Source organism: Notechis scutatus, chromosome 3 (genome assembly GCF_049901735.1).
Source record: "Notechis scutatus isolate UNSWTSFEM ecotype Mainland chromosome 3, rNotScu1.2, whole genome shotgun sequence".
NCBI classification, from domain to species: domain Eukaryota; kingdom Metazoa; phylum Chordata; class Lepidosauria; order Squamata; family Elapidae; genus Notechis; species Notechis scutatus.
Genome location: NC_142011.1, coordinates 159,836,818 through 159,863,310, shown reverse-complemented (window position 1 = coordinate 159,863,310; position 26,493 = coordinate 159,836,818). Strand labels below are relative to the sequence as shown.

At 34.5% G+C, this 26,493-nt stretch overlaps 1 protein-coding gene across 3 annotated transcripts in view; it reads left to right on the top strand.

The window, feature by feature from the left end:
- ARHGAP28 (Rho GTPase activating protein 28) overlaps nt 1-26,493 on the top strand; it is a 77,453-nt gene that overhangs the window by 10,265 nt on the left and 40,695 nt on the right. Inside the window, exon 1 of one of the 3 annotated variants that reach the window (XM_087961554.1) lies at nt 7,833-8,154. The exons of the other annotated variants lie outside the window; for them this stretch is intronic. The gene's annotated coding sequence lies outside the window, so the exon portion shown is untranslated. Of the gene's footprint in view, nt 1-7,832; nt 8,155-26,493 lie in introns of those variants that run through there. 3 annotated transcript variants of the gene reach the window in all.

Genomic DNA, 26,493 nt, shown 5'->3' with positions numbered 1-26,493 from the left:
ATATGGAGAAAACCCACCAAGAAGACGAAAGGTTCTTTGGCTGATTTTCAGCAGCTTAGTTCTACAGTTCCATTTGATATACAAATGATGGCAAGGCCCTTCTGTTGAGGTGCCGTGTAAATAGTCTAAGACTATTCTTGATGTTGAGTTCATTAGACCCTAAACTCCTCAGTAGACAAGAATGGAATGATTTCAAGTGTCACTTTTTAAAAGTGTATGAAAGTTAAATATAAACATGTGTTTTTCTTAATTATGCATTGGTTTAAAAAGCTATGTAATTTAGAAAAATAGATGAAATAAAACAGAAGTCAAGCTAGAGAAATATGAAATGTCTGTATTTCATTTGGCTTGGGGAAATAGTAAACGTCTTTTTTAAAAGAAAGTCACTTTTTAACCAGAATTTTGCAAGCCATTAGTTTTTTTCAACTACAAACTATTGTTAAATTATATAGGAAGTAACACTTAAAGTAAACCAGACAATGGTAAATTCAATTTTTCCTATACACTCTACAGACTGATTCTTTGAGACACTGACTAAGGAAATGCAGTATTTATAGTCTTGATAGAATTTCATGTTATGATTTAACTTCTCTGGGTTCTTTAGCATTAGTGCCCTGCTGATTTCCCTGGTGCCTTCATATGCAGAACTTATGGGAAACATCTGGCATTATCTTTTTGATTATCTTTTTGATTAAACATTTGAGCAGCTGCCTTCCATTTATTTTTACAATGTCACTTACTATACATTGATTAAATGTGCTTGAATTACTTGCAGAAAGAAGAAAAGGTTTATTTCTAAAAATGGACTCAAGTTTGTATATCATTATATTACAATAATATTATTAAGAATTATATTAAACAGAAAAAACAAAGCTAACACATACATACATAAACATAGATATAGATATATTTGTGTCTGTGCAGAGCTATTAAACATTACCACAAATACTCTCTCTTATTTAAGTATCCAAAAATAATAGTGTAAATATTACAAACTGATCCATTACAACATTGAACATTTCCAGAAGAGAAACTATCCAATCCAGATAACCATTAAATATTACTAAAGGTAGCAATTCATAGTCAAGCCAATTGTATGCTTTTTTATTGTCTTCCTCCCAGCCATCCTTAAATCCTACATTAAAACAAAGTAGTTTTTTTTTCCCTCACAAGAGGATTTTTCTGATTTGTTCAAAGTCTTTCTTGAAACCATTTTCACAAAGCCTTAGCCGTTAAACTCTTTGAAAACAAATCTGAAGTCACTCCTTTTTTATGTATTGTGAAAAGTTACAAAAAACATTTTAAAAGCTGTAAAAACATCAGAGTTATGGTACTAAGATGCAGTGGTTGTTAAATGGATCACGATGTGACTATATCTGGTTTTATGACCTTTTTTTACAGTCATTAGATAAATACCATGGTAATTAAAGAAGTCTTGTTTTCTCCAATGGCTTTTTTTTTGCTGAAAACCAGAAATAAACTCTAAAAACCCATAAAATATGCTGAAAATCAGAGTTAGGTGACTGAGGGATATTACCAAAGGCCCTAAATACAAGCAAGTTTCCAAAATGCAATCATCCCCTGCGTGTCCATCAGAACTTTGGAAATGGTTATAAACAGCTTTGCTACATTAAGTAACCTTGTTGTTTAGTGAGAACTACAGTGGTTTCCTTTCTGAGTAAATAGCTCAAAGGGAAACTCATCCAGAGCCTTGTAAAAGCCACTCATAGTTCAAAGGGGGTGTGAAACTCATGTCATCTTGAAACTTATATCAGGGGTGTGAAACTCATGTCATCACGGTGACATCACTTGACATAACGTGACTTCCGCCCCCTTCGTGGCACATGACGCATCCGGCTGCATGACACGTCCAGCCCATGGGCTGGGAGTTTGACAGCCCTGGGTTATATGGTACTATACCCATGAAGGTCATGTGTGAATCCTGCCACCAAAATTTAGAATAGAATAACAGAGTTGCAAGGCACCTTGGGAGTCTTCTAATCTAACTCCCTGCTTGTAAACCATGGTTTTCTTAATTTTAATAATTTTTTTGTTAAATTTTAAAAATATTAAGCAAAAATATACAAATACAATAAAATTAAACATTTCATTTATTGCAACGTAGGCAAGACAGTATTCACTCAATCTGACATCTCTCAAGCTGTTGTAAGATAATCATTTACATTGCTACATTAATATATATGTATATATATATAACACAAAGTTTCATCTAATTTACATTATATAGTACACATAATATTACCAATTTCCATCATACCTTTTCATTTGACTTTATTCCTTTCATGTGTATAAATTTTTTTTTATAATCATAAAGTTGGGGAGATTATTTTCACATTTCTAATTTTGGGCAAAGGCAAGCCTTGCTGCTGTTAATATTTGGAGTATAATATATAATATTATTATTACTAATTTTTTGTTTTAATATTCCTAATAAAATATCTCTGGTTTCCATTCAATTTTGATTTTTGTAATTTCTTAAAGCCAATTTCTAATTTTCTACCAATATTTTTTTTGCTTTTGGGCAGGTCCACCACATGTGGTAGTAGGTTCCCTGATCGTGACCACATTTCCAGCATTTTGTCGAATTATTAGGAAACATTTTTGAAAGTCTCGCTGGTGGTAATTTAATAATTTCATATATTTGTTTTGAAAAAAATCTTATAAATTTCTTTGACAAGAAGCTTTATTTTTTTGTTAGAGAATGAGATTTTAATAGTTTAAAAATGTTTAATAAGATGTAACATTTTGGGTAAGTTAAACTTAAAGAATACCCAGTTTTGCTTCTTAGCATGTTTGAAATCTCTTATAACTTAACGTGGCATTTAGGATACATTTAATCAGGAAGACATACTGTATGAACACCAATTGACTGATGGTAGATGGATCTTCTCCATAATAATTTGTCTCCAACCTGGGTTGAGAGAGAAAAAGAGACTCGTCCAGGGTCACCCAGCTGTCTTTCATGGCCTAAGGCAGCATTTGAACTCACTATCTTCTACTTTCTAGCCTAGTTCCTTAACCTGAAGTTAGTTTTCTGCTGAACTAGTTTTAAATTGAGACAATTCTAACTAGTCATTACTTCCATTAGAACATGACTTTCAGAATATAACTTAACCATTCCAGAATACTCACTCAAGGGATCATTTACATACTAGTTTCTAGGAATATATTACTGGTGTTTTACAGTGAAACTAAGGTGGCTCTTGTTTCTAAGTGATCTAGTAGAATTGCTAAGACATATTACTTTAAATAACCAAAGTAGATTCTGCACCCAGAGCATGTGTACACTTTCTTTGGTTCTTGTTTAATCCCAGGCACTTGTTTCCATTCTCTCTTCTTTAAGTATTATTGAATTAGTCATACTATCGTATATGTTCCTTAATTTATGTATTCTAGTTATTGTGCATGTTGGATATGTTGGAATGCATATGCTGGAACATCAGAGGATGGGAAGGATGCCAAACTCAGAGAGGAACAATAAACTAGAGATATTTCCATGCTTTGTTTCCAGCACTTGCCCATACGCATACCCATCCAGTTGTCACAGCTGCAGCCCATGAAGAGGATCAAGGCCCTCTCCTCCCCAGTAGACCATATCTCTCCCTTATCCTCTCCTCTCTGCGTGCCCTAGGATGGAGAGGGGATGGGCCTGGGTCTTCCTCTGACTGCCCAGCCGGCCTCTGCCCTTCCCCAGCCTCCTCCACAACCTCCAGTCACACTTCCACTCCCTGTCGGCTGTTCCTCCACTCCCTTAGAGTCAGTCTTCACCAGGGGCATGACAATTTCATATGTAAACGCATACATTTGGTCCATAATGAGTCATTAGCCATAAAGAAAGTGTCTTTTGACTTTTACTTTATATGTATATATGTAGTTGCTATTGTCTCTCTGTTTTGTAAGCTTTCAGTAAAATTATATTTTCTATTACTTGGTGTGATTGTTAGGAATCATCAGTCATATCAGAAATGTATATTTAAAGTCAAAGCTTTTAAATATATCTTTTGCTGAAAAAATATTACAAAATGTGATAGGTGTTCAAGCATGAGAAATATTGAAATTATATTGTGACGTTCTGTATTATTCATTAACACTGTTATTGTCAGCAAGTCTGTTGTATTTCCCACTGGCCTTAACAATGACTGGACAATTTCCATATACAATTTGTATTGTAGAAATTGCTATAAAATGAAAAAGTTAAGGAAAGATTACATTTAACAGGTTAGGAAATGCAAAAATAAATTGACTGCAAACTGAATGCATAGTGGTGCAATTTAGCAATTGATTTATTGCAAATTCACAACAATTCACTTTCCTAGTAGGCCTTATACTACTACTTCAAAATGGATCTCTTCTTGAGATATTAATAGTTTATATAATTTAAAAACAGTAATACATTGTTGTAATTCTCTCTTATTTCTACATAAACACTGAAAAATACACCGTTATGAAAAATAGTACATTTATAGTATTTATTGTAAATTCAAATGAAAAGTCATTAAGCAGTTATTGGTTGGTGTGGGCAATGCCCACTTAAATTATTTCAGGAATTTTGTGTTGCTAATAACAGCTTCCTTTTAGACTAAGCCTGCCAACTGCAACTAAGCCTGTGTAGGCTGACAAAGTACATTCCTGGCTGTATCAGAATAGAGTTAGACTGCCTTGCATTCTCGGTGGTTGTTTTAGATGAGATTTTGTTTTTTGTTTTTTATAATCAGGATATATTTTATTGTATCATAAATAGCGTATATTTATTTTTATTTACTGAGTTATTTATTCTATCTAAATTCAAAAGATTATTTTAGGACTGAAAAGACCCAAAAAACAGTGAATGATCTCTTTCACATCTACATTCTGTGTGTGTCTCAGTGATCTTCTATATAGATCGCTGGTTGGTCTATGCAAGCAAAAGTGTGTGGTTTTGACATGTAGTCTCTACATTTGATCTCTTACTTTTATAAATAGCATGAACATGCTTGGGATTAAATTGGACTTTAGTTTTACCTGTAATACACCGGCCAAAATTTCCTTAAATTGAGTGATATTATTTCTTACTACTACTCTCTGTTGAGAGAAGGACGTTCAGTCTGACTGTAGATGGTCTGTTTGACCCCTCTTTCAAACCATTTTCTGTGTCGTAAGCAGAAAATGCTGATGTGGTACTGGTAAGGCTGTTTACCTGGTCTACATCTTCTCTATATTATTGTAAGATATGATGTAAAAGCTTAAACTGACCAGAGCCATAATAGGTGGCATAGGCATAGAGCTATTTACTGTATTTAAGAAGCCAACTGATGGGGCCTGCAGTGTGTAAAATATTATGATAAGCAATTAAAGAGTAAGTAGTAAAGAGTATGGCTGAATGAAAAGGAAGGAAGGAAATGTTTTGTTTTTCTGTGAAACAAAAAAAAGGGGAAAGGATTAATAGAGATGAATAAAGATTGCTTATTTTTGTGAAAAGGAATTTATGAATACATGTAAGGCAGGGAATATGTAGATATAATTATGAATGAAAAGGCTAAGAAAATATAAATCAGTGTCATCTAAGCTGTTGTCGGCATGTATAAAGACAGAATTCATAAGTTAATTGATAGTTACTTATTCTGTTCTAGTGAATGTTGATAATAGAAGGACCAAAGAGGAAATTTGTGCAACATTCTGAATGAATGGGATTTGTAGGGATAAAAATTATTCTGCTAGGTGACATGAAATGAGGGAGTATAAATGAAACCCGAAAATGTTTGGGCCATTTCGACACCAAGAAGAAATTTAAATGTTCTGTTTCATATATAATTATTCGAAGCATAATGTAGTCATATGTATTGAATATATGAAAGATGAGTGGTGTAGTTGCCTAATGGTGACGGTGCTTGCCTCCCATTCAGAAGGTTGACTGTTCAATTCTAAGTAGCTGCAGATGTTTCTCCCCCATCAAAGAACAAGTATAAAAAGTGGAGAGAGGGGCACATAACTAAGGCAGAAAATAACCGTAAAATAAAGATAAATTCAGGAAAGCCAGGACTCAAAATGAACTAAGCCTTGCGACAAAAGTAAAAAAATAATAATAACACACTCCCACCCAAAAAAGCTGCTTTCAACGTGTGAAAAACAAGGAAAAAGTTAAGGAATGAGAGAGGGAATGCTGGAAAAAATATTTTAGAGATGTCTATGAGAAAAATAATGATATACCAAAGTGGAAATTAAGACTTAAATGCAATAAGAATATTAAGCAATTACAACACTGTAAGTATAATTGCAAAAATGATAAATTATAAATATATTATAAATTATAATATTATATATTATAAAAATATTTTATTAATGGGGTGCCTGAGGCTTTTGTTTGCACTTGATGATAGGGGAGTATGCTGTTGTTCTTCCCTACAAAGAGAAAACTAATAAAATGCAAAGACTAGATTGGCTTGACTGCTCCTGGGAAGGATTTTGTCAGCATGTTGACTGAAAGCAGATTAGTGGTGACATTTGGGAAATGCAGTATAATTTTACGATCCACAAATGATATACAGACAAGATATCTGATCTTTAGTAGGTCATGACTATGGAGATTCTCAGTCATCCAGGTCATAGTTGTCCCAAAGGTTATTTTTCAAAAGGCAACTGGACATTGTTTTTCTTTTAAGACATTTGCTTCTCATCCAAAAACTTTTTCAGTTCTTACTGAAGGGTGGACAATGGAGGGATTTATTTTCCTTGCAATCATCTGGCTGTTAACATTCATTCTGAGAGTTGTTGAAGCCGCTTGGAGGTTTATCTGTGCCCAGAGGATCACCTGAATAATGCAAATGGGTGTGGAACCTTCTTGGAACTGCTGAAAGGACTGTGTTGTAAACAGGAGATAGGTGGTGTCGTATCCCTTCCGCTCTGTTGACTTACCACCGGAAGTCCCCTTCCCCTCTGTTGAGAGAAGGCTGTTCAGTCTGACTGTAGATGGTCTCTTTGACCCCTCTTTCAAACCAGTAGTCCTTTCTGTCCAGAATGTGGATTTTGTCGTCTTCAAAATGCAGATGGACTGCTGAATCTTGTCCTGAGGTTTATTCAGTCAGGATTGAAGAAGCTTCTTGCATGAGAAGTGAAACATTTTAAAGGAAAAACAAAGTCCAGTTGCCTTTTGAAAAGGTACCTTAAAGAGAAAATCAAAAGTCCCATCATAACTGTAGTTTAGGTAGAAAAGCCCTACTGATGTGTCCTTCCCATAAAATGTTCTTAGCATGTTATTAATCTGGGTCAAATAAGTTAAATGTATTAAAGTAGAAATGAGAGCCTATTTGGTGTAGTAATTGTAAACACTGACTAGAACTGGGAGATCATACATTCCAATTATGTTTTAGGTAAAGAAGTTAGTTGGGTGGCTTAAGGCCATTAATTGTCCCAGATGGTAAACCACTTCCAAAAATGTTGCCAAGTCAGCTGAAGTGACTTAATAGACACCTTCCCCACCACCACCTCAGAAAGTGTGTCATATGTTCATTATAGTATGAATTACAATCAACAGAGATTGTATTTTAATTATAAATTATACAAGCTAATTAATACAATCGTTCTGAGACCATAGTGGTGCTTAGGGGAATGTATTAGAACTCCTATTCATCTTTTATTTCCATTACAAAATGTTCACCCTTTGTTTTGGAAGTAGCACAAAACTGTTTCCTTATGTTACAAATGGAAATTTTATCACATGTTAACCTTGGACATAAAACTCAAAATAAAACAATGTAGCAACACAGTTCTTCCTTCCCTTTCCTGATTGCATCACTGGAATCACTAGCTAAGAAAGGGATTGAAGGGGGGGGGGGACTCTTTAGCTCTTAATGCTTTAGCATCTGAATCCTTCTGCATCTGTGGGTTTCATTACATGAAATTAAATTTAATGAAGTTAAGTACAATGCAGTTATCATAGCATATAAATAGCCTCATTATTACTGTACTACTTTTTAAAGAAGGAAAAATACAGGTGCAGTTTCTTTGCAAGCTGGCTTTGTGCAATACAACTATTGTGGTCCCTAAACCCGAGATGTAAGCAGGTTCAGAATTCCCGTTTAATGAGGATAGGAACAATGCTTCTGCTTCAAATATACCAATGCCTGAGCATTTGGAATGAATTGGTTAAGCTACATTGTGAGTATGTTTTTACAGTTGTTCTATTTTTTTAACCTGTAAGCATAGATCATTATCCTTCAGTTTGCATGTATCGTTAATTTTGTAAATATACCCACTGATTTCAAGTCTGTATTTAAAATGGGAAGGTGGTTTTTGTTGTTGTTGTTGTTGTTGTATCCCATGAACTGCCCTTGACATAAATGAGAATGTTTAAGCGGAAATGTGCTAAATTTTATGGAAAATAGTATTTTGTATCAAATTTTTGTAAAATCAAAAACCTAAGAAAAAGTAAAAAAAATAACCTTTTTCTTAAATTAAAAATTTAAATAGTCCTTTTAAATCTTTAAATGATATACAAAGTATATTACACTAGGGATTATATGTGTGGTTATTATTATTTTATAATTGTAAATAATTACCCAAACACAGCTTAACTCTGCTGAACATTTTCACAATTGTATTGATTTATATTCCTAGAGACTGACAGATCTGTCTGACTCAGCCATAACAGAAGGTAGGAAAACTAAATCATTTCGAACCACATGAATCAGCATTTATATTCCCAGTTCTAAAATGTATGGGGACCAAAGTCACGTGAACCCTGATGAGTGGCATTTGCTAGTAGAGAATCGACTAAAACTGTATTTTATGTTCTGAAAATCCCCCCCAAAAGCCAGACACCCTACAGAAACCAATAGTATGATGCCTAAACTCCCAGTCCTTCAATCCAAAGATCACTCAATTCATACCATTTGCACCTGTCTGCTATAGAAGCAAGAAACCAATAGATATAATACCCCCCAAGGCCAGTTTTGAGAATCAAAACTATTGGCAGTATTTTATTTATCAAATTTATCTATTTGTCTATATGGCTCCCCATTTCTTTTCCATCTCTTCCTCCTGCTTCCCTTAATGTAAAGGAAAGTCCATATTAATGGTTGGGAAATTGAGCCTTTTCCTCTCAAGCAACAACTCTTATATCTTCAGCAAGACATATTTCACATTTTGGTAACAAGTGCTGAAGAGTGTTTGGAAAGTGTATAATTACAAAGCTTGATTAAATGTGATCACTGCAATTAGAAAAAATGAGCTGCTGGCAGCTCCACCTGAACTATGATAGCTTATCACTTTGCAAAGTTTTCTTTTTTGATCCTCCTCTTTCCAAACTTTGGTCAGCAACTTTTTCTTGCAAAAGCTGACAAAAGCATTTGAGTTATCATTTTTAAACTTTCCTACATATAGATAAAATGCTTACCTCATTTAAAATTGTGCAGGCCAGCAAACAAAAGTATTGTGATGTTTAAAAAAAGTTTCAACAAGTTAGAGAAAGGAATGCACTTTCAGATAATTAGCTGAATTTGTGAAAGCCATTCCTAGTAATCATTGGTTATTTTAAAGCAGATATTGAAATGGTCTGGGCTAGACTGGGCTGAAATAGTAGGTTTTATATTCTTGAAAAGCCTAACTACACATTTCAGAAAGCTTGCATTATAATAATACAGTTCTGAAAGAGAAGTATCAAAGAAACAGAGCTCTTAACTGTTTCATGGCAATCCACTGCTCAGTTCTAAATTACTTTTAACCTTTTTTTAATATGTGACAATATGAATTTAAACCAACTTCTCCATCTATTTTGATTGGAAATCAGAAAAATGTAACCAGATGGTGGAAAATGGTAACACTGTTCTCTGGATTAGCAATTTTCAGTGTTTATATTTAATTCAGTGATAGCTGGATATATAAACAATTGACTGCATGCTAAAATTATGGAAAGGTAATTCTCTCTGTGTGTGTGGATTCCACTTGTATCACACTATTATGTCAGAAGAAACATAATTATTTGACTAGAGCTTAAAATTGTTGATATTATAACATGAAAATGTGATTAACTTTTAACTGGATAATTACCTAAAGGTTATAGAGCAGAATATGTTATATCTGAGTAAGTTTGGAAAAAAGATGTATCTCAGCGCATAGGTATCAGGCATCATAAGTAGATTACCAGATTATTAGTAATTAAGATGTGCTGCAATAAAGTATAACAAACAAAAACAAATATTTTTATATAGAAACAATATTTGTACAAGAATCAAGATGAATTAATAATGACATTGAAAGATTCAAAGATGAAAATTGTGAAGAAATCTTTGTATATAGGAAAGATGGTTTACTATCCAATTTACTGTCCAATAAGCAGCAGTATTTCAAATATCACAATAAACTATAGAATTCCCACAACATGAAATGTGAATGGCGTGAGTAAAAATACAGTATATGTTAAACAATTCATAATCATTTGTTAATTCTTCCATTCAAATTTGTAACATTTCTCCAGTCTGTGCTATAGGACTTTTTCAGGAAATTTTATTTACTGATTGTTGAAAGTGTCAGTGAAGAAAGTTTGAAAGATTATCAGTTAAGTTAGTAAATTCAGTTTCTTAGTAACAGTAAATTGAATGATGAAAATGGGTAAAAAGTAGTTGAGAATAGGAGTATTGGGAGACGATGCAGAATCAAGTAGCTTTCAAACCTTAGGATATAATAAAAAAGAGAAAGATCAGATGAGGGCTTTTTTTTCTGAAGTATGAAAAATGTTGAAGGAAGTATGGTGAATTTAAGCCAGCTGTGCAAAAGTAGATCTGTCAACTACAGCAAGGACAAGTAACCAATTTGTCTATCAATAAGGGATGGGATGTAGGATGAATAGATAATTTTTTGTAATCTTAGAGAGGTGAAGAGTCATTGAATTTTTTTTATTTCTCTTTTATAATTTATATTATATTTTATAGTCAAAATTCTTATATAGCTATATCTGTAAATATAGCAGCCATCGATCCAAGCTCTGAACCTTTTTGCACATCTCTTAATTTTCTTTTGACCTCTTCCTCCTGGAATGCCTGATGCAATGTGCTTTAAGTCCACTCCTTGTACAGGTAGTCCTCGACTTACTGGATAATTGAGCCCAAAATTTCTGTTGCTAAGTGAGACATTTGTTAAGTGAATTTTGCCCCACTTAACGAACCTTCTTGCCACAGTTGTTAAGTGAATCACTGCAGCTGTTAACGTCAGCGTTTCAGCAAAACCAGACTCCAATCGAACAGGCATTTTCTCAAAGTTTCTTTTTACTGGAAAAGTCATACTGGCAAATCTGGGAAAATCCGAATCTGAGAGCTCTGGGTTTTCCCTCAGTAAATCAAGAATCAAACCCAACCCTTGCACCCATCAGTCTATCACATGATCCAATCACCATCCATCCCAACTTGAGACATCCCTTCAACCACTCCTCCTTCAGGTGCAGGAATAACATGACCTTGACCGAAAAGAAGAATGCTATTATGTCGAACTGCTAACACTCTAAAAATCCCCCCTTCTAATTTCCCAGACACAGGAATGTGGCAGCGTGGAAGCTTCTGGTGTTAATATGGTTTCCAAAGCTGACAGTTAAAATAGTAACATGGTAGTTAAGTGAATCTAGCTTCCCCACTGGGTTTGCTCGTCAGAAGGCCGCAAAAGGAGATCACATGAACCTGGGACACTGCAACCATCATTAATACAATGCCAAGAGTCTGAATTTTGGTTACATGATTATAGGGATGCTGAGTCATAAGGGTCACTATAAGGTCATAAGTGTGAAAAACAGTCATAAGTCACTTTTTTCAGTGTCATAACTTTGAATGGTCACTAAGTGAGGACCCTGTACTGAAATAAAAATTATGTTTATAACACATGGGATTGTATTGTCTGTCCATGAAAATAGCAAAAATTAGAACCAAATATGTAATCCCTAGATTTACCAAAATGAACATTCCCTGACACCGTACTCTTCCAAAGCTTGTTACAGTTGAATCCAGGTTTTTTTCCCTCATTTTGGATTATAATAAGTTTGCTTGCTCATGAGCTCTTCATTTATGCCCACCAGTTGACTGTGCTAAAAAAAAAAGAATATTACATATGAAAATAAATACAAAATATTTAAACATGAAAATTAAAATTCTTGTGTTTAAATTTAAATTAAGTTTTAATATAAAACTAATATAAATTACATATAATGTAGTTTAAATATTAATTTAATGCAATTCACCAGTTTAGCAGTCAATGTGCAGCAAATTGAAAAAGAAGTCAATTATCCTACTAACACAGATATATTAACTCTTGGGCAAACAGGATTAATTTTAGTTTCCTAATAGAAATAGTTTTGATGAGGGTACTCATATATCTCTAAGGGGAAAAAATGTGCAGCAGACTGGTACCACCTGTACTTGCATAATGTCTAAGAGAGAGTTTCATTATCAAATATAAATTCTAAAAATACTTGACAATTTAGGATTGCATTAGCTTTTTTGGCTGCTGCTGCACACTGCTGGCTCATATTTAGCTGGTTGTCCACTAATACGCCAAGATCCATCTCACAATTACTGCTTAAATAACCATATGATTTAATTTCCTTAAACATAGCAAAATCTTGTTATACTGATAAAACCAGACACACCTTGAGTTCCTTTCAATAAATGCACCATTTGTAACATTCTTATCTCATTTTGCAGTTTTCTTATTTTTATTTTTAACATGCTTTATTTTCAATTCTACGCTGTGATCATAATAAATCCCATTTAATAATTCATAATTCTTTCAATCATTTTGAAATCAAATTGCTAGTTTCTTAAAAGTGGGGGGTATCATATATAAGTTTGCAAAGGAAATAATTGCAGCATGTCCCATCGCTCATAGCAAGCAGCACAGTCTTAATTTTGCTTATACGTTATCATGTAAAAATTTATAGTTAAAAAATAATCTTAGATTTTAGGGGTACTTTACCAATATAGTCCTCTCAGGGCTGGCAGGTGTTTATGTGTGTGTGGAATTGTCTGTTTGCTCAAAATAATCTGCATTGCTTGGAGGAATATTCCATTTCACAGGAATATTTTTATTTAGTGAAGACATATAATCTGTGCATGTACATTGTATTACCATAAAGTCATAAAGACCACGCAAATCTTTGAGGAGGATGCTTTACTTTAATAAAAATTTGTGTCTTTCACATGAGCTGTTCTTTGCCTCCTTGTCACTTCGCTTAGAGATAAAAAAGTGACCTTGTTTCCTTTACCTTCCTTCTGTAATTCTAATATTCAAAAAGAGTTTTTGCGTATTCTGCATATGTGCAAAAGCTTCTTCTGATGCTTCTCCTCAGCTGCTGAATGTCACTTTTGACTAATGGAGCTTCAAGTCAAGGTTTTTAGGAGATGCAGTGTGTCTCATTGAGGCAAATCAGATTGCCTCTTCACTGCAATGAATGGAATAACAGTGTGTCTGGAGCATGAAGAGCTTCATCAAGCCAAATCAAAGCTGGTTTTCACAGACCTACATCTTATTGGCAGGCAAATAGCAAGAGAATTACCTCAGCAGACATGACAGGTTTTTTTGTTTTGTTTTGTTTTTGATGTGTGTATGTGGGGGAGATAAAAGCAGGGCATAACCCTGTTGCCTAGTTACATAATGAATATTATAGCACTTCTGGTCCAACTGACAACTCATACAAGATGCATAATTTACACACAATCAGGCTAAAATACTGTAGGCCAGTGGTGGGATTCAAATATTTTTACTACCAGTTCTGTGGGCGTGGCTTGGTGGGCATGGCAGGGGAAGGATACTGTAAAATCTCCATTCCCACCCCACTCCTGAGGGAAGGGTATTGTGAAATCCCCATTCTCTCCCCACCCCAGTAACCTGCTTTCCAGCTCCATTCTCCTATGCAAGGCAACAAAAGAAGACCCAGCTGATCAGCTGGGACTCGGGAGGCAGAAAATAGATGGGGACAGAGCCAGTCAGAAGTGGTATTTGAACTATCTCTAAACTATTCAAAATTTCTGCTACCAGTTCTCCAGAATTAGTCAGAACCTGCTGAATACCACCTCTGATGTAGGCCCAAGTACAGTTTGCAATCTTTGCTATTATAATGGGAAAGCAATAGTAAACTAGATTCATTTTTCATTGTTTTTGTCTTATTTATTTCCTCAGTTCATCGATACGGCTGAGAATGGCAGAGATCAAAACTGGCATTGTGGAAAGTTTGTGGGTCATTCCGTGTTTTAAAGTATTGGAATAAAGTATAGTTGTTTATGTGTTTGCACTTTAAACAGTTCTTTAAATGGTATCTTAGAATCAAAGTTGGAGTTGCACTTCCCGAGACTTCCTTTTCTAATAAGTATTTTTTACCTAGGAGAGTTTTGTGGCAGTCCAGTTCGGTCATTTCATAATGATTGGGAAGTTCAATTAGTATATTTTTCTTAATATTTTTAAAGTTTACACTAGCACATGTTATAGGAGATTGTTGATTTTTACATATTTTTAAAAATGTTTTCTTTGCATGATTTCTTTTTTTATTGCTGTCTATATATATCATGTTACATTTACATGAATACATTTTACTACATGGAAACCTGCAGTTTTGATTGGTTTGTTGATCAGTCTCTAGATGAGATTTTAGAAAGAAGACAAATAGCATAATTATTCATTACAAAGTAGATTGTTAATTAAAATAGTGTGTTAAGTGTAATAACATATTTAGATGGATAAAAAAAATTCTAAAATGTTATTTAAAGTTATATTTAGTATATCACTATTTCTCTACAGTTGTTCAAAATGATGTCATTCAACTAAGATACAAACTCCCCTCTCCTCTCTAAGGTACAAACTCTTAATATATCCTAGAATAAATTTAAAAATGTTCACCAATATATTTCTGGGGAGAGTTAAGCAGCTGGGCTGGATCAACATAGCTACAGTTAATAAAAGATATTTGAAAATATTCAGTAAAACAACTGTTGTTGCATACACACACACACACACATACACACATGCACAAACACACACAAGAGAAATACACAAATATACCCATACCTGTCCAGGTAAGTTTGGAATTATAGATAAACATTTTCATTATATAACAACCAAAAATATACATACTACACCAAAATAATAAATTCAACAATACTTAAAAATTCATTTACATGTATACATGTATTCATTTTCACAGAATAAAATATATAATATTTTCCTCCATTTCTGTGAGGTTTACTGTACTGACAATAGAATTACATAAGTATCTTTATCAATAGAGTTTACATGATTAAATAATTATAAATCAGATTTTTTTTTCAAGTAGCTTGTATTTTTAGTCCGGATAATGTTACATCCTTTCTGGCATTTTTTATATTGACTTTGGCTTCAAGCACTAGAGGAAGTACTCTAGTACTTTAGATAGTATTCTAATATTGCAGAGTACCACTAAGATTTTGAATGTATTGTTTTGCCTGCCCATTTTGATGTGTCTGAACACTGCACTGGATTAATATACAGTATCAAATTATAAAGCAGATGGCTAAATTGTTTATTATAAAGATTATGCTTATTCACAACAATAGAATGCCTTGATATTAATCATAATTTTCTGGTTATACTTATAGCTGCAAGATACACTGTGTGCATTGTTGTAACATGCCATAAGAAGTATACCGGTTTTTGTTGTAAGAACTTACTTTAACATTATGTACACAAATGTCAACCATTCTTTGAAACTATATGGGTGCTAAGTGTTGACTGTGACCAATGGCACATAATTAATTCACAACTGATTGCTGTGATGCAAAAGCAATGTATCAAAAGCCATTGTGAAGTGTAAAACATTTAATCTCCTCTGAAGCAAATCATTGGCCATTAATATTTTCTATTTTGTTCTGGCCATTATGCCAGACATAAACATCATTTGTCCTCATTCTTATTTCAGTTGCCTCAAATGTAGCAGCACATTTCATGCAAAACTCACTCACTTGAGTACTGATATCCAAAACTACTACTACTACCGCCATGAAATAGTCTCATAGGTGCAGAGGTGCCTCCATGATCTAGCACATTGTGAAGCTTGCCAAAGCATTATTGAAGCTGTTGGATACAAAAAGCTTGTCAATATTTCCAAATTATCCATATAAAGTTCTATTAGAGCAGGGGTCTCCAACCTTTTTGGATCTGTGAACCAGTAACAGTAGCAGTGGCTTTGGCAGTTTTGGCAGTGGAAAAGGGGAATGGTTTCATGTGCACAACCTAAATCCCATGCATATGCAAATGAAGTTTTGTGCACTTGCCCATTGTTTCAGCGACTTAATTCTCAGTAGTGGTCAGGGGCCCGGGATTGGGGACCTCTGTATTAGAGTACAGTAAAAAGTCTATAACACCAGATAAACTCTGTTCTGAAGTAAATTCTTTTTAAAGATATGTAAAAATAATTAGTAATCAATATATTTCAAACCTTTAAATATGTCATCATAAATAATCATAGATGGGTACTGTGGGGTCAGTTCCACATATTCAGTCTCAAATAAGCTAACAAGAAAAAAACACTAAAATTGCTACATTTGGATATAAAATGCTATCTGCATTTACAGATGTCACCGCTTAAATTCAAAATGCCTAAGGAGGAAGAAGCTGAAGGAGCTTCTGGGATAAGAAGCAAAATGTCTATCAAAGAAAAACCAGAAAGTCCAGTTGCCTCTTGAAAAAGTACTTTTAGGACACCTAAAAAGGAAATTAATCCCTTTTAATGGATTGAATAATATAGACAAGAATGCTTATATATGATGAAAAGTCAGTTTGATAAAGATGTTGAAAGCATTGCTTGACATCTCAAACTAGACTAAAGGCCTCCTTGTTTCTTTGTGTGTAGTTATATCATTCCCTTTAATAAGGGTGTAGAATCATATACCATGGACTTTTTATATAGCTGTTATCACACACTATTTCTGTCTCCTGCAATTACACTTCAATTTCTAACTTTATGGACAGCAATGGCCCAGACTGGATAAGCACAACAGGGTGAAGCAAATATCTCTGTAGTCAGCCTTTGCTTGATTAGTCTGTGGGTGGACATAATTGCAGATTTCAGTACAGATGAAGTTGCTAAGAGAGCCTACAGAATGTGTAAGTTGAAAAATATTTTGATACTATGAATGATTCATGATTCTTTGATACACATATAGTATGAGAATGAGTTCAAAATATTTTCAGTGGATACTCTTTCAGTATGTGGAGAATTATGAGGTATGCCTTGGAATAATTTCTGTTTCTCTCTGCAAGGAAATCTTACTGATTTTTCCCCCTCAAGGAAATCTTACTGATTTTTCCCCCTCAAGACAGCTATGTCATCACTTCTGAACAAAGGATAATTTTCCTGCCTCAGGATAAAGATAATACAGTCTTCAAACCTTGAGCAAATCTTGTTTCCTGATAGCGTTTAAATAACTGGAACAATACTGTACAGTACATTTTTCCAGCAAGTCCTGATACTAGTCCTATACATGATTTATCATTTTTGTCATATGATAGTCTACAGACTTTGCACTTCATTCTCACAGTATGAAATAAAGGATAAGATATTTTGCTATATGAGAGAGAAATATTATTTCCAGTTATCACAATATCTCTGAGCACAAACTTTTTTTCAGAAAAAAAAATCCTTTGGATATCCTTTTAAACTTACTATAACATGACATTTCCTGTTGATCACCATGTTTTGAAAATCTTTGAAAATCTATTTCAAATAATGAAACATGTTTACTTTCAAACTGGAATGTTTTTAAAATTGGAACTTTTCCATGTGCAGGTAGTCCTCGGTTAACCACACTGACCGGTCAAAGTTATAACAGACCTGCTCAAACGGTACTTAAAACCAAGTTCTGTCACTTGGTGTCTAGCTTTACTTGAATTCCTCAGATTCTAATCAATTGATTCCCTAAATTTGATCACCTAATATTGTTAATGTTGCTGATAGATTGTCTAAACATTTTATGTCAGATGTATTTTACTTAATGACCTCCTTGTTTATAAATCATTTGAGGTTACAATAGTATTTTAAAAAGAACAGTTTTGGAATCAATTCTCACATTTATGACCATTGAAATATCCAAAGTCATGTGATTGCTATTTGCATGTTTCCGAATCAGCTTGCAACAAATAGTATTAGTGGAAAATGTGGAAATAAAATCATAAGTCACAGTCACATAGTGCTTAGCTGAATGACCACAGTGACTTTCTTAATGGACAAATGGGAAATAAGTATGTTGTAGTCACATAATTTTTCATTTAGCAACTATGGGACTTAGTGATGGAGTTTTGCTGATCCCAATTGTGGTAGCTAAGAAAGGACTCTTTGAAGTATTCTCATTGTTTTGCAACTTTTAAAAGGGCCACTTTGCAAGAAACTTTTCCAAAGAATGATCCCAAAAGTCTATGTTTAATAAGGATTTTTTACATGTTTTATGAGCTTATATTTTCAGTGCATTTTATTATTATAGGGCAGGATGATGGCAATAGATTCTAGTTTCTTAACTAAATGAGATATTATAGTCTTGTAATAAATATTTTTTGATTTGTTTCCCCCATTTTGACAACTGGAGCTCTTATGAATCATCAGGATTACTCACAGCCAATTGAGCTTTAATTTCTTTACTAGGCAAGTGCATGAAAGGTTTAAGTCCTGACACAGCCAGAAAAATGTAGTCCAAGCATTTGTCCTGAAGGCATCAAGCATTTAATTAGTTACTGTGAAGAGAAGTTCTATTTGTCTCAAAGACCAACAGGCCCTTCTTTTTTTGCAGAGAAGAGAGCCCTTTTTTAAAACCAGTAACACAAAGCTTTAGTCTATCTTATCAGAGGCAGAAGAGTGTCAGAATATGTATGTTTCTTAGAAGATCAGTTGCTGGGGTTTATGACAAAAGGAATTATTTTTACTCTATATTTTCAATAAAATTCTAACCCACTAAGGTAAGTTGTTCTACAGACATAGCTCATCAATATTTTCCTCTCATTTTAAAAAACAAGTGGTTGCAGGGAAAAAACCGATGCAGTTACAATCCATATTACCACAATAATGAGTAAAACATAGCTTTAAAAAAGGGCTATAATAATGAAAAGTAAGATTATATGCATTTTTCAAAGAGTTAATATTTTGTGAATCGGACCCAAACTGTCTACATGCTGGTGATTGTTTAAGAAATATTTGCAATCCAAGCTATCTATGCACATTACATATTGTGTAGATATATAAATATGCTTTTAAAATCTCAAAATGATGGATATTATCAAAAAAAATTGACAATTTTTTTACAGGGCATTTGAACTAAAGTTTGTGGAAAATTATAGTGAATGAATGTTGTGGATTTATTTTTAACTGAATGTTCATAAGGTTGAAACTCTAATGTCATAGTACTTTTTATCTGTATGATTGTATGAGTGTTCATTATTATCAGTAAATATAGAAACAAAGCTTCAATAATAGAAAAAAAATTGATAATTCAATTTGCAATTTAAAAACTATGAAATGCATGTATGTATGTATAATTGCAGCAAATGTTATGATTTTTAATCATTACTAAGTCATTACTTTAGAAAATGGGAGATTAAGGTACAGCATGCTAGAAGTTGGTTCTATGCTATTCAAGACTTGAAAATTGTTCTAGTTAACAAACTTAGAGGCAAAACATGTCGTGATGCTAATTTGTCAAATATTTTATGAAGACTACATAAAAAGTCTCTCATAGGATTTTATCCTCTTTGTTTTCTTATGTCAATGTCTTAAATATATTGAAATCTGCCATCTTTTTACATTATTCATGCACTTATCTGTTAGCAGTGCAGATAATGGCTTGCAAATATATTTATGTTTCTTGTTTGTGGAAGACAAAGAGGTTGAATTAGGATTGCCAATTCATGCCATATATTCTGAAGATATCAACATACTTATAACAAGCCTAAATTTAGTATATGTCATGATTTATATGGGAAAATAACAGTTATAGCAATATATATTACTTCTTGTATACAATTAGAAATTCTCTTCAAATCAATTAATTAAGGATTTTGATGATGCTAATTGGAGGTAAGCTCCAAAAATTAAACTTTTAATATAAAATGAAAGTGTTAGTAAATTAGATCATATTAAATAACCCCAATTATATCCTGCATTAGCTGTTAATTTGCACTTTTCTATTGATTTTGAGGTGCTATTTTATCTAGTCAAGAGGTGATTGTGCAGAAAAATCTTTGCCACCTTAACCTGTCTTTAATAACAATTTATTATTATTTAACAATCATTTTAATCCCACCATCCCATCTTCTCTTCTACTACCTTTTCTTTTAATTCCTCCAAGATTTCCCAACATAATCATTTTTAATCTATCATTCATTTGCTTTACAAACACAAAGTCTGTGAGTTTCTGTTCAAGGAGACATTACATTTTTATTTGATCCATTAATGACAATAATTTGAAACTGATGTTTTGAAACTCTAGATCACCTAGTGTTTTTCTATACATTATTAGCATTCCATTTCTGTATCTGGGCTCAAGGCCTTATAGCACATCATAGGTGAAGGATCTATAATTTGAGAGCTACTGAAATATGAATGTGGTTTTCTAATAAAATAGTTTTGTAACTATTCTAATACATTGTGAACACTACAACTGAAACAAATCTATAAATAGCAGTGGAAAAATGATTTTAAAGAGACAAAATAAATGTTGTGCGAATATTGAAAGTGATAAAGCTTCAGGTATAGATGGTATAATTGGGAAACTACTAAAATAGGAATGGGCTTTACTAATAGAATGGCTTTAAAACTGGTTTAATGTATGTGAAGATGGCGTTCACAACTGGATTTGAAAAAAATATGTTTTGTTCTATAAAGAGAAGGTAGTTCTCACTTAATGACTGGTCCCTTAGAGACTATTCAAAATTATGATGGACCCCCTGCCAAAAAGTACTTATGACACCAGTTCCAGAATTCCAGTAGCAGCAATCCCACCACCCCCTATGACCACACTTCATATGCTTGGCAACCGACTCGCCTTTATGGCTTATGCAGTATTGTGCAGTTATGTGACATGATTTTTTTTGTTGGAAACCGCAAGATACAAGAGTTGGAAATGAACAAAATTTGGAAAATGCAGTATAGTTAACATAGTTATACCAGGCAAGCATATACATGCCAAATGTTTTTTCAGCAGGTCTTTGAGAAATGAATTGATGTCACAAATAAAATTTATTGTGTTCTCTGGTTTAGATAAAACAAATAGGCTTGAATTATAGTCTGCTCTGTACAAAAAACTAATCAACTAAATGATTTGGTATGTTGCAAAATAGGTTAAAATTTTAAAATGTAACAATAAAAAGATACTGTGTAGTATTGTATATCTATCTATCTATCTATCTATCTATCTATCTATCTATCTATCTATCTATCTATCTATCTACCACGCAAATTGCATTGGGTGTCCTTCTGCTTCCGAATCCAATTCAAGTTGTGGGACCAGAATACCAGAGGAACTACCTTGTCCCTACCTTATTGACCCATCCTACCTGGTCAAGCAGGGAAAGTATGTTGCACACTGATGGTTAAAAGAATATTGGTTGGCAGGATTTAGAAAGAGAACTTTCTCTGCTGTTGTCTCCATTCTATGAACTGAGACGGGGGCCCGACCCTTCTGGTCTTCTAGAAAAGTGTCAAGATCTGCTTCTGCCAATTGGCATTGGGGTCTAAAAGTTGCATGTACCTGTGCAGGTAGTTGGAAGCTTGAGGGCTCACCTTACCCTATTTTTAACATTTGTGATTTTTTAATCTTCTATCTTTTTACAATTTTTAATTTTAAACCCCCTCCCCCAGAATTACTTAGGTGAGATGGGCAGATAGCAATTTGATACATAAAGATAAATGAGTAACTAATTAAAGTTTGCTCTGACCAATTAATGTTTATCAAAAGAAGTGGTTGGCATTGAAAATCTGGTCTTTAAATGTAATAAATGTGGTAGGGTATGATGGAACTAAACTTTAGTGAAAGTAATTGTCTTAGACAATTACTCTGCACTAAGAGAATAAGACAAGAATGTAGGATGTCACATTGGTTGTTTAATATATAGGAATATTTATGGTAACAACAGAAGTATTCCATTTAAGGATGTGAACATATGAGCGTTTATATCTGCAGACGAAATCTATTGGTGGCTGAAAGATAATTTTTAGTCGATATAAAATAGATCGTATGATGCAATCAGGAATGCAGCATGGATCTGAAAATTAATACATGGAAGACCACAGTACTTGTGTTTGACAAAGAAAACTGAGAGAACACAGCGATTCACCCATAAATGGTTTTCTAAAAAAACACGGAACATGTAAATGGATTTGTTTACTTTAGTATATTGACAAATGCAGAAATTTGTCATGAGTAGAATAGTTATGGGTCATATGTATTTTGTTTTGAGCAATTTATGCTTACCAAAAGGAGCTCAAATGGCTGCGTCTTTTGCTCAGTTAGGTATATAGGAGTCGACTTGGGCACTCAAGGAGAAGAAAAATAGAAAGTTCAGTGCTATAGGAATTGGGTACTTAAAAATATTTGTGTCAAAATAATAAAAGATAAAACCAAGAATGAAAAGGCTGAATAAATACAAACTCAGTACAACAATAAATGAAATAAGAATATCTATATCATCTAATAGGAGCTAGGAACCAGGCCTTTTCCATGGCAGCAATTGCTCTATGAAACATCTCTGCCCTCTGAAGTTCAACAGGCCTCCACCCTTTTAGCCTTCTGTAAAAAGGCTAAAAAAATCTGACTTTCTCCCCAAGCAGGAGATTAGATAATGGTATGTTAAAATCAGAGGTAGTATTCAGAGGTTCTGACCAGTTCTAGAGAACTGGTAGTGGAAATTTTGAGTAGTTCGGAGAACTGGCAAATACCACCTCTGACTGGCCCCGACCCATCTATTCCCTGCCTCACGAGTCCCAGCTAATTGGCTGTGTCTTCTTTTGTTGCCCTGCACAGGAGAACGGATCTGGAGAGCAGGTTAGTGGGGTGGGGAGGGAATGGGATTTTGCAGTAACCTTCCCCCAGGAGTGGAGTGGGAATGGAGATTTTACAGAATCCTTCCCCTGGAATGCCCACTAAGCCATGCCCACCAAGCCATGCCATGCCCACCAAGCCATGCCCACAGAACCGGTAGTAAAAAAAAAAATTAATCCCACCACAGGTTAAAATGCATGCATTAGTGCCAGGTTTTTGTTGTTTTGAATGTTTTATGTTTTAGCTGATTGTGTTTTATAGTTTTTTCAAAAATGATTTTATGTTTTTTAATCTTTGATTGGGAGCCCAAGAGAGTTGGCTGAAAGATGGGCAGTTATATAAATATTTTAAATACAATAAATTAAATGAATGAATGGAAGAAAGAATGTTAAGATAATCTGATGATGTAAGGTGATTCAATAACAATTGAAATAAATTCCCGAAAGAAGAGTGAATAGGGTTAAGAAAAAAGGAAAGTTATGGTTTATGGAGTTGATGAGAGCCTCAAAAGGAGGAAGTTGAGAAGTTTAAAGAACAAAAGGGAATATATGAAATGGTGCATTGCTGTGATGGAACAACACTTGATTGCTACGATAGGAAATTATGGAGTAATCTGATGAATGGTTTGGGTGTGAACAAATGCTTTCATTTTATTTTTATTTTTTCCTGCCTGTAATTTTGTTCGGCTTTCTAATTTTTACTTCTTTTCTGTAAATTGCCTAACAGTGCTTATTGCAAATTAAATAGCCTGATAGCTGTGTGCATGATGATAATTTTCCAATGTATTCAAGGCGTCCTTTTCAAAATCAAATGTGTTTTTTTTAAAAAAAAAATTATGCACATATATATCATAACAAGAACAGAATGTATTTTTGTTCAGATTGTTTTGAACAGATAAAAATTAGTCAACTAATAAAGATTTTATCAAGACTACTATATCCGGGCTGATCACAAGATGTAAGTCTTCACAGCCATCTAGTATTTGTTTGAATTTTTGCAAACCAGAAATAGTGGTCATATAACATACTAAATAAATATTATGTTAGCATTGTTTTCATTAAATATTAGAACAGATAAACTGTCTCTTTTAAAATAGCGGTGAGGATAAAAGGAGCAGATCTTTACCTGCGTAAACAAAAGCCAAAAGCAACCCCAGAGCTGCAATGCACCAAAATGCCCTTTTGAAAAAGGTTGTGACCATGCAGTACATCAATAAGCCACATACCTGTCAGGTATGGGAGTGCTTTGGTCTTTTTTTTTTCTTTTCTTTTATGGAGCTCACCCTGCCAGGAGCTCCTTGCAAAGGAATGTTTTGGGTTTTTTCCCCCTCAACATGACAGTAGCCCAAGCCTGGACCAGAAGTGAGGAGCAAAGGGATATTTTGATGCATTGTACCTCTAGGGCTACAAAAGCAGCCCTCGTACTGCAGCAAAATCCAGCCTCGGGCCAGCTCTTGCTAGGTATGTCTCATGGGAGCAAGATAACAGTGAAGGTCACCTGGGGTGGCAGAGTGCAGGACAGTAAGGAGCCAAAAGGGTGTAGATGGACGAAAATAGGCAGCTAAGCAGAGTTGAAATGCTCCCAAGTATGGCTGGGCTGCCTAGTGCCTGAATTTTGATCACAACTGTGTGGGCCCTGCAATAGATGGAATTTGAGGTATGGATTGTTAAGTCCCTTTGTTCAGTGCTTGTCCTACTGTTGAATGGTTGCTGAATGAAGAATCCCAAGTAGTGACCTGTCTGCAAAATAAACACCTATCAAAATAAACACCTATCAAAAGAGAGAGAAAAAACCCAAACAAGAAAATTTATTCTTCACACTTGAAAATACCTCCTTGGTTCATCTTTTCTTCCATATAGAGGTGAAACTCGAAAAATTAGAATATCGTGCAAAAGTTCATTTATTTCAGTAATGCAACTTAAAAGGTGAAACTAATATATGAGATAGACTCATTACATGCAAAGCAAGATAGTTCAAGCTGTGATTTGTCATAATTGAGATGATTATGGCTTACAGCTCATGAAAACCCCAAATCCACAATCTCAGAAAATTAGAATATTACATGCAACCCAAAAAACAAGGATTGTACATAGAATAATATCAGACCTCTGAAAAGTATAAGCATGCATATGTACTCAAGTACTTGGTTTGGGCCCCTTTTGCAACACTTACTGCCTCAATGCGGCATGGCATGGAATCTATCAGCCTGTGGCACTGCTGAGGCATTATGGAAGACCAGGATGCTGCAATAGCGGCCGTCAGCTCTTCTGCATTGTTCGGTCTCATGTTTCTCATCTTTCTCTTGGCAATGCCCCATAGATTCTCTATGGGGTTCAGGTCATGCGATTTTGCTGGCCAATCAAGCACAGTAATCCCACAGTCATTGAACCAGGTTTTGGTTCTTTTGGCAGTGTGGGCAGGTGTCAAGTCCTGTTGGAAAATGAAGTCAGCATTCCCATAAAGCTCATCTGTCAAAGGAAGCATGAAGTGCTCCAAAATGTCCTGGTAGACGGCTGCATTGACCCTGGACTTAATGAAGCACAGTGGACCAACACCAGCAGATGACATGGTTCCCCAAATCAACACAGACTGTGGAAACTTCACACTGGACTTCAAGCATCTTGCAGTGTGTGCCTCTCCATTCTTCCTCCAGACTCTGGGTCCTTGGTTTCCAAATGAGATGCAAAACTTGCTCTCATCAGAAAAGAGGATTTTGGACCACTGAGCAACAGACCAGTTCTTTTTTCCTTTAGCCCATGTAACACGCTTCTGACGTTGTTTGTTGTTCAGGAGCGGCTTGACAAGAGGAACACGACATTTGAAGCCCATGTCCAGTATTTGGCTGTGTGTGGTGGCTCTTGATGCACTGACTCCAGCCTCAGTCCACTCCTTGTGAAAGTCCCCAACACTTTTGAATGGCCTTTTCCTGACAATCCTATCCAGGCCGCGGTCATCCCTGCTGCTTGTGCACCTTTTTCTTCCACACTTTTCCCTTCCACATTACTTTCTATTAATGTGCTTTGATACAGCACTTTGGGAACATCCAACTTCTTTTTCAATTTACCTTTTGAGGCTTTCCCTCCTTATGTAGGGTGTCGATGGTTTTCTGCACAACTGTCAGGTCAGCCGTCTGTCCCATGATTGTGATTCCTACTGAACCAGACTGAGAGACCCTTTAAAGGCTTAGGAACCCTTTGCAGGTGTTATGGCTTAATTAGCTGATTAGAGTGGGACACTTTGAGCCTAGAATATTGAACCTTTTCGCAATATTCTTATTTTCTGAGAGTGTAGATTTGTGGTTTTCATGAGCTGTAAGCCATAATCAGCTCAATTATGACAAATCACAGCTTGAACTATCTTGCTTTGCATGTAATGAGTCTATCTCATATATTAGGTTCACCTTTTAAGTTAAGTTGCATTACTGAAATAAATGAACTTTTGCATGATATTCTAATTTTTCGAGTTT